The 8,886-nt window shown below is 37.0% G+C and overlaps 1 protein-coding gene across 1 annotated transcript in view; it reads left to right on the plus strand.

The window, feature by feature from the left end:
• Positions 1–8,886, plus strand: part of Heph (hephaestin) — a 153,511-nt gene that overhangs the window by 54,351 nt on the left and 90,274 nt on the right. The gene's annotated exons all lie outside the window — the stretch shown is intronic.

Consider the following 8,886-nt stretch of genomic DNA (forward strand, 5'->3'; position numbering starts at 1 on the left):
TAGCAGCAACAGCTTTTGCAGGTTCTGCAGTCATCTGAACAAAATTATAGACATTCAGCACATTCCATTAAAAAAAAAAACAAAGAAAAGAATAATATCCAGAAAACAGCAAAGTTCTGTTGCTGCTGCATTATTATTCTTTAATGCACCCATGCAAGCTATATGTATTATCAGCAGAACATGATGTATGAGAGCCCAATAATAAACCCAGTAAATCTTCATATTTTCATTCACACTGGTCTTGGAAATCAGACTTCAGTGTATCTGCAATGATCACGGCTCTACTTTCTGTCAAAGAAAGGAAGGAAAGAAGACCTGCTGTCTTAGTTACTTTCTCATTGCTGGGACAAAATACTCATGTCCACAAGTTAAAGATGGAAAGATTTAGTTTAGCTCACAGTTTGCAGAGCTTTCAGTCCATAGTCAACTTGCTCCAAGGCAGGGTGGCATGGCTGTGGGGCATAGCAGAGAAGAACCAGCTTATGGTATGGCAGGCAGGGGGCAGCAAGTTGTCCTTTTTCCCCACTTTTTATTCTATCTAAGCTACCAGCCAATTCGTTGGTGCCACCTACATCCAGGGTGGGTCTTCCCTCTTCAGTAAGTCCATCACTCACACCCAGAACTATTGCTAAATCAATCAATGGACTAATTTAGTATCACATATCTATGATCCAGTCACATCCAAAAAACCCCACTTTTGAGCACATAAGGCTTTGGGGGGACACATCTGGATATAATACCTGCTGTGAGTCCTATGGCTCATTTCTGGTGAGTAGGAAGAATTAAACAGCTCCGTTAGGCTACTCTCACACCAAAGACAAAATTTCCCCCATGAATTATTAGAAAGCAGTATGGAACTTCATTAGACTAAAAACTATTCTGTTTAATACTAAAAAATGTTCTAGAGGGCTTAGGGTGTAGCTCAATGGCAGAAAATTTGCCCAGCATGTGTGAGATACTGCGTTATACCCACAGTACCACAAACAAAAATGTGCTGTAGGAAGCCAGTCAGCCGTGTGTGTGCCTACAGTTACAGCTCCTTGGGAAGGATTCAAGACCAGCCTGGCCAACATAGTGAAACCCTGTCTCAAAATAAAATTGCTATGGGCTAGGGATTTAGCTCAGTTATTCTGCCGCATACCTCAGCAGCATAAGGACCCCCCTGGTACCTAAACAAATAAATAAATAAAATAAAATTTCTTTAAGAAACTGGACATGGAAGTAATTAATGAAAACAGAAGTCAGAGAAGACTTCCCACATAAAGTGACGAAGTGGGACTCTTTTCTTGAAGGATGAGAAGAATGTGGATTAGCAGAATTAAAGTAGAATTGAAAGATCCCATTGCAGACTGACAATCTCTGGGGTCTAAATACTTAATTACATCATAGGTTTGACTAGGAGTAAAGGGGAGGAGTATTTGTTTTCTGAGGGCTAGAGACCAAAGGTTAGGCCACAGGAGAAGTGAAATTCTTCTGGGTAGGCTTGTTGATAAGAATCAGTAATTATTCATAGATCATGCCTGCCAGATAGCTTGGGTTCTTAATGGGGATATGTAATTTTACATATATTATGTTAAATATATAATGTGTAATTTTAACATGTAATATTTGCTATAGTGGAGGTTGAAGCCAGGGTTTACTCTCAGACATCACCAGTCCTTTTATTTTTATTTGGAGACAGGGTTATGCTGAGTTAGCTGACTTGGCCTTGAGCTTGCCATCCTCCTGCTCAGCTTCTCAAGTAGCTGGGATTATAGGACTGTGCTGCCACACCCAGACAATTGTAATATAATTTAAAATGTATTTTAAAGTAATTTTTAAAAACACTATTTTTTATAATATTAAAATTTTAAAAATTAGACAATGTCTTCTTTGACTCTCACCTCAATCCTAGTATAAACACATTACACATGTAGATTCATCTTAGAATTTTACTAGATTGCCTCTATGTTTGAGCATATGTATGTGTTTCATATAAATGACATATTTTCTATGACACAATATGGAATTATGCAGTTATATATATTGTTTTGCACATATAAAATGCTATGTTTTACTTAAAGGAAATGCATGGTATTGATATATTAGCGTGATTTTTAACATAAGTGCTATATTATTTTGTGCATGCTCCAGACTGTCATAAATGTATGTGAATATACACACACACACGCACACACACACACATATATACTTGTAACACAAATCTGATTCATTCTTGTTGTTGGTGTTGTTTTCTTCACCTAGTGAATTGTTTTTTTCTTTACTATTTCATTTTGAAAACCAAGATATGTCATGTCGAGGTACAAATTCCCAACAATTAATGTAACTGCACTGTATCCCTAAAATGTACCAATAAACTCAATTAAAGCTGAAAAAAAAATTTCAAACAAAAGGAAATGCAAAAAATTCTTATAGAGACAATTCATATACTTATGATATAGATTCTACTATTAATATTTCACTATATTTGTTTTACCACATCTATCAATCTATGAAATCTTCTACTCATCCACCAATCTGTCTGAGCTTTCTTGTCTGATTTTTCAATGTTGCATAATATTCCATGATGTTGTGCTAATATATTTTATTTGTTCAGTGTTATCACTACATACACAATACTATAAATGAACATCATGTCCACTTGTGCCAAGTTTTGTGAATACTTAGGAGCAAAAATTGCTGTAATGTACACAGTATATGTAATTCAAATATTACTACACATTAATGAACTACTTTCCATAATAATTCTACCAATGTATAGTATTGCAGAATATGAGAAGGCTTGCTTCTTCACATTTCTATCAATTTCTAGAATTTTAAATATGTTAGTTAATGTAGACAGCTAGTGAAAATATCTCTTTTGTTGCTCTGACTTTTAATTTGCATTTCCATAATTACTACTGAATCTGAACATTTTTCCATGTGTATATTGTACATGTTGGTTTTCTTTTTTTTTACTCTTTCATAGTTTTTCATTAGATTATCTTTTTCACATATATCCTGGATAGTAACTCCTTCTCTGTTATATATGTGGCAGATATTTTTCCTGGTGTCTTGCTCCTCTTTCCACTTATGTGTTTGTTTTATTGAACTATTCACTCTTTCGTTTATGTAGCATTTGTACCTCAGGGCTGCCCATGATGTTAGCAAGCAAGGTGACTTTTACATTCATTTTAAAGATGAGAACTCTAAGTATTAGACAATGAAACTTGTCAAATATCACACACCTAATATGTGGTGATAGCAGGATTCAGAGTTGTTGACTTCTGCAACCAATTTTCTATTACTGCTATCACAAATTAGCAAAAACTTGGGTGCTTAAATAACACGTGTATATTATCCCTAGCTCATGGCCCCCTTCCTCCATTGTCAAAGCTAGCAATAGTTAGTCAAATTATCAAAATTCATCATTCTGATTTCCTGCCCTGTTTCCCTCTTATATTTTAATGACCTTGTGACGATGTTGGACCCAGGGTAATCTTGTTTTAAAGTCAGGTGATTAACAATCTTTATTCCACCTGCAAACTTAATTCTCCCTTTGTCATGTAATGTAACATATTCAGAGGTTATGGCATAAGTTCTTTAGGAGAGGTATTATTCTCCCTACTTCAACACTCTATCCACTGTCTTTTCTAGTTACCAGATTAACAACTTGCAAGACAAGTACTATAATTAAAATAAATTGTTTGGGAAAGAACAGCTGAGAAAGACCCACCCTCTGCTACCCACATTTCACAGAAGAGTAGTTGTATTATAAGAATGTCTCTAATTCCTGCATGTAAAAATAAAATCGAGGTTTGAAACTACACAGATTTTGTCTTCCCAAAGGGAGAACTTGCAATAATGTCAATCATGTAAACATAGATGGGCTGTAAATTGTGTTCAGACACTTGCATATGCCTTCTGGATGCTTGTGGGGTGTAATTTAAAAGCCTGAGTCATAGAACTGTGGGGTTTCAGAACTGGAAGGGAACTCAACAACCAACTAATACAAGGAACTCATTTTATAAGTGAAAAGACTGGGGCCTAAAGAAAGGAAATAGCCCACTCTGAATCACACAAGGGTTTGTCATCGAATAAGAACTGTAGTTTAACCTTCAATATGAAGTTTAATTTCACAAACTAAGCTGTCATTTGGGGGAGAAAAGTATTTTTTAGTTGTCTTTTAAATTTTTATTTTAATGGGTGCATGTAGGCCATAAATAATGATTATATTCATCATGGAGAGTTGCTATGCATACATAATACATTTTAATTATTTTTTAATCCTCCTCCCTTCCTCAAACTCCCACTCCCTCCATCTATTGGTCACCATTCCTTTTGCAAAAGATTTATTTCCTTGTTTCCTGTTACATTTTATTTTGGTCTTTAAATTATTTATATTTTGGGTATGACCACTTCGACCAGGAGGTGGTTAAGCCAGCCACAGTTCTCTGGAAGTTAAAAATTAGGCCACTGATTGGTTTGGCAAATCACCCTAAGACCAGACATCCTGTATAACAGAAAAAGTGATGCTATTTGTTGTTTTTTGCCTTTCTGGTTTCTGTCTTCTGCCATCCATGAACTGTTTCTCCTACTCCATGCCCCACTGCCATGCCACCTGGCCTTGCAGCCAGCTAACTCTGAACTAAAACCTCTGCAGACTGTGAACCAAAATAAACCTTTCCTCCTTTAGCTTTGGTTGTCAGGTATTTTGACTAAGTAATGAGAAAAAGAAACTAATATACCCTCCTTTGCCCTCCCTCCCTGTCTTGGTCCTCTTTTCATTTGCAAAACATATCCCCCTGTTTCCTATTAGCTATCTTTTATTTTTCTATTTGATTTACTTATACTTTAAGTTTCTCATATAAGAGAAACAATGCAGTACTTCTCTTAACATTATAGTCTCAAGTTGGATCCCTTTTTCCTACAAATGACTCAAATTTATCCTTTATAGCAGAGTGATACTTTATTGTGTGTAAAGAACACATTGCTCCCTTAATTTGGGTGCCAGGTATTTTGTCTAAGCAATGAGAAAAGTAACTAAGACAGAATTTGGTACCACAAACGTCAGCTCATTGCTGTGACTGTACCTAATCATGTGGTTTTGGAGTTGGCATGTGGGAAGGAGAAGGATTAGGAAAGGTTTAGAGATGACAGCTGAAAAAATAAAGCTGGAATGTCTGAGGCTGTACTTGATGGGACGTTTTTATCTGAGCTCAGAAGAACAGAATGCTGATAGAAATTCTGCTGGTAAAGACCAGGTCTCTGAGAAAAGAAGGACTGCGGTAAAAGTTGGACTCTGACAGAAGAAATATCAAGGCAGTCTCATATTGGTGTGGTGGCATGGATACTGTTGAGGGATTTTAGCCAGATTTATGTTGAGAAGCAAGAGCAGAGCCCAGGAGAATGATTTAAAATATTTTGAGTTTAGCCAGAAAGGAAGCTCTAATGAAATTTGTGCCTACAAAGATGGAACAAAGAGGAAATTGGTCACTGAAAAGACTAACAAGAAAAAAAATCAAGTATTTCAGAAGAAGACAACAGAAAAGATGGCCTAAGGACATCAGAAGAATCAACAGAGCTCCAGCCTCTGCAACCTCAGAGTTGCAAAGGTGAAAGACTTTGCTTTGAGAAGATAGCACTAGAGCATCATGTTCTAGAACGGCAGTAGCCTGGGGAAGTTTTTCCTCAGAATTTGGTTCATAGGCACTTGACTCCTAAAGCCAAGAGAGAAGGAAGCCTGGCTAGTACTCCAGCTGGTGGCAGACCTTGGCATCATCCACATGGGGCTGGTTTTGGGTGCATGCAGAATGCGAGATTTTGGGGTTTAGGAAGGGTTCCATCCAGATTTCAGAAGAAGGCCTGGGAGGCGAGGCAGTGTGTCACTGAGAGAGCAGAGTGTGAAGCTGTGCTTGTAAAGCCAAAGGTGCAATGGAGACTCCAGAAGTTTGGAAAAGCCAGGAACATGGATCGTCTGAGGAAAACTGCAAGGAGGGAGTAGAGCCAGCCCCAGAGAGAAGCCATGGGGGCTACAATCACAGTGCCATAGAGGAGGAGCCACCCAAGCCATTTGGAGTTTACAATTTGCCACACATTGCTGGGGATTCTGGGTGGAACTGTGGCGTCTAATGTTTGCCCTGCTGGATTTTGGTTTTGCTTTGTTCCTGTTGCTTGTTATTCCCCTGTTTGTAACTTTTGAAATAGGAATGTTTATCTTGTACCATGGAATGTTGGAAGTGTTTAACATTTGTACAGGGGCTTGCAGATAAGAGTTTGCCTTAAATTTCGGAAGAGATTTTGGACTTGGACTTTTCAACAGTGCAGAAATGGTTATGTCTTTGACAACTCTTGGAGATGGACTAAATGCCTTTTGGGTAAAGAGACATGCATGATCTTTGTGGGCCAGGGGTTGAATGTTATGTTTTGAGACTAGATGTCCCCCTAAAGCCTCATGTGGTTGTAGGTGAGGCTTTTTCAGAGGTGGCCGGATCTAGAGCGTGTGAGGTTGGAATTGACTCATGGTGCAATACTAGGGTCAAGGGCATTGGAGAGTGAGTGCTACTCTCCTTACATAGTCTGGACAAGCTATAAGGGAGAGAAAGAGCTGTGGTCATCCCTTATTGTGTTGCTACCTTCTGACCACTATGAACTGTTTATCCTCTGTGATGCCACCCTGCTTTGGACCCAGCCTATTATGAACTGAAACCTCTATAAACTGTGAGCTAAATAAACATTTCCTCTAATTTTGGTTGTGAGGTATTTTGTCTCAGCAATGATAAGAGTAACAAACTATTTTTTCCTGATTTCTTTCTTGGCGAGTTCATTTTTGGTGTACAGAAACATTATTTTTGTGTTGATTTTGCATCTTGCTATAGTCCTGAATTTGCTTATCAATTATAGGATTCTTCTGTTGAAATATTTTGGTCATCTATGTATGGGATCATATCTGCAAATAATAGTAATTATCATTATTTCTTCCTCTCTTATATATATCCCCTTTGTCTTTCTCTTCCCTGATTTCTCTGGCTAATGTTGTGAGTACTATATTGAACAGGAGCGGTGATAATGGACATACTTGGCTTGCTTCTGATTTTATAGGGAAAGCTTTGGACTTTTCCCCATTTAATATGTTATTGGTAATACAAATGTATTTTATCAGATTGATATGTCTTTCTATACCTATTTTCTTTAAATTTTTATTATGAATAGATATTAGACTTTGCCAAAGGCTTTTTCTTCTTTTATTGAGATGATCATGTAGTTTTTTTTACCTTTATTATTTATTTACATTTACTTATTTTTGTATGTTGAACCATCCTTGCATCCCTGGGATGAAGGCTTCTTAATCATGATGTGTGATCTTTTTGGTGATGTATCACATTCTTTTGGGCAATATTTAGTTGAAGATTTTTGTGTCTATATTCATTAAAATGATTGGCCTGTGATTTTCTTTTCTTTTCTGTTTTTTTTATTTTATTTATTTTTTGGTCCTTCTCAGGGTAATAGAATCAGGGTAATGATAGCTTCTAGGAATGACCTTGGCAGTACTCCTTTCCTTTCAATTAAATTGAAGAGCTTAAGCAATATTAGCATTCGGTCATCTCTGAAGTTCTTGTAAGAGTCTTCCATGCTTTCAGATACTAACATAAAGATTTACTGTTCTAAAACAATGTCATTCAAGTGATTTCAGAGATTAGATTCTTACAGGAACAGGACTACGTCAGTTATAATGAGACACTTTGACAAACAAACAATTGGAATGATGTACATACATTCCTTTGGAAAACAGACTTGTTTTTTAGTGAAACTGTCAGGGACAGTTGAAGTCAGCTTGGCAACTGAAAAACCTTACCTAAGTCATCTTTTCAAAGTTGAAGTTTACAGACACATTTTTTTCTCAAATAGGATTTGGAGACCATAATATTCAACTCAAATTCTGTCTTATTTATTCTTTCTTTCATCAGGCATGTACTCATTTATCATGCACATGTTTACTGCACACTAATTCTGTATTAAATGTTATGCTTGGCTCTGAGGCTATGGTGGGGAGTAAGAAAGATATGATCCCTTGTCCTAGAGATGTCTGATTATAGGCTGTAGAGTGAGGCAGTTAAATAAGAAATTTTAATAAAATGTAGTTTGATATATAGGCTTATGTGGTAGCATATGGTAAACACACCTAACCCAGAAGCAAATTATTTAGAGAACACTTTTTGGAGTAATGGGCTTCTAAGCTGAGACACAGAAGCTGAGTGGAAAGCATAAAGAAGTAAGTGTTTTAATAAGATAGATCATATAAGAAGGTACCGAGATAAGAGAGAACAAATAGAACATTGAAAACTGACAAATTTATGGAACTCTTGCCTGAATACAGCATAAAGTGTGAGATAAGGGAAAGCAAGTAGACAGCTAGAAGTTCTAGGAGCGCTGAGGTTATAAAAGACTCCATGGGCCATGCTATAGAGTATAATATTTATTCCATTTTTTAAAAAAAGCCATCATTAATCTCCCCAACCCCTCTTTTGGGGTGGATCTAGGTTAAAACGAAGGGCATTGTGTGTGCTGGACAAGTGCTCTGCCACTGATTCTCAGATCTAGATTAGTTTTTCTTTATTTTCTTTTTCTTTGAGATGGGGCCTTGCTAGCACGTAGTTCAGGCTGGCTCTGAGCTCACTACATAGCCAAGACTGACCTCAAACTCAGAGTAATTCTTCTGCTTCCCCCACTCACATGCTGGGATTAAAGGTGTGTGCCATCACACTCAGTTTAAACTTTTAGTTTCATTTAGTTTTTGAGAAAAGATCTCTTTATGTAGTGCAGGTTAGCCTTGAATCAATCTGTACCCTAGGTTAGCCTTGGATTTATAATTCTCCTGCTTCAGCCCCAAGTGCTGGTTACAAGTGT

Source organism: Fukomys damarensis, unplaced genomic scaffold (assembly GCF_012274545.1).
Source record: "Fukomys damarensis isolate Sample0158 unplaced genomic scaffold, DMR_v1.0_HiC HiC_scaffold_39, whole genome shotgun sequence".
Taxonomy (NCBI): domain Eukaryota; kingdom Metazoa; phylum Chordata; class Mammalia; order Rodentia; family Bathyergidae; genus Fukomys; species Fukomys damarensis.